The sequence below is a fragment of the Penaeus monodon genome, chromosome 28, assembly GCF_015228065.2.
Source record: "Penaeus monodon isolate SGIC_2016 chromosome 28, NSTDA_Pmon_1, whole genome shotgun sequence".
Taxonomy (NCBI): Eukaryota; Metazoa; Arthropoda; class Malacostraca; order Decapoda; family Penaeidae; genus Penaeus; species Penaeus monodon.
This window is the reverse complement of record NC_051413.1, coordinates 35031067-35031529: the sequence shown is the minus strand read 5'-3', so window position 1 is coordinate 35031529 and position 463 is coordinate 35031067. Positions and strand designations below refer to the sequence as shown.

Below are 463 nucleotides of genomic sequence, written 5' to 3'. Positions count from 1 at the left end.
AGTCCACACTAGGCATTCTAGTTCTGTGTCCTACAAGACAGTGCATATCCTAAAAGGTTAGTGCAGAAACAAGACATGCCTCGTTTTAACAGGTAACTAAATTAAGTAAGGTCATGAACACTATATACCACCCTTAAAGAACTGACATTACAAAAATAGTTGAGTATCAGTCCTGTGTCAATACTCTTATATTAAGTTCACTACAAAATGATTTGCAGGACAATAAAAAGGTCATGACATAATCAGTACCTCCATGTGAGAGACTGCTTATTTAAAATTAAAAATGAACATCTTTATCCTCTTAATACAAATAAAACAAACAAATACTTATGTCAGATACTTCTATTAGGAAATCCTGGCTTGCTTTAAATTAACACGGGATTAGGATTGCTTTGCAATGAAAATATTAATAAAACAATGTTAGTTTACTCAGTTATTGAGGATGATTTTGATAATATACAAT

The 463-nt window shown here is 31.5% G+C and overlaps 1 protein-coding gene across 1 annotated transcript in view; it reads right to left on the bottom strand.

Moving 5' to 3' along the window:
* The window catches only part of LOC119591553 (ADAM 17-like protease), a 17939-nt gene that overhangs the window by 7416 nt on the left and 10060 nt on the right, over positions 1 to 463 (bottom strand). The window lies entirely within an intron of this gene.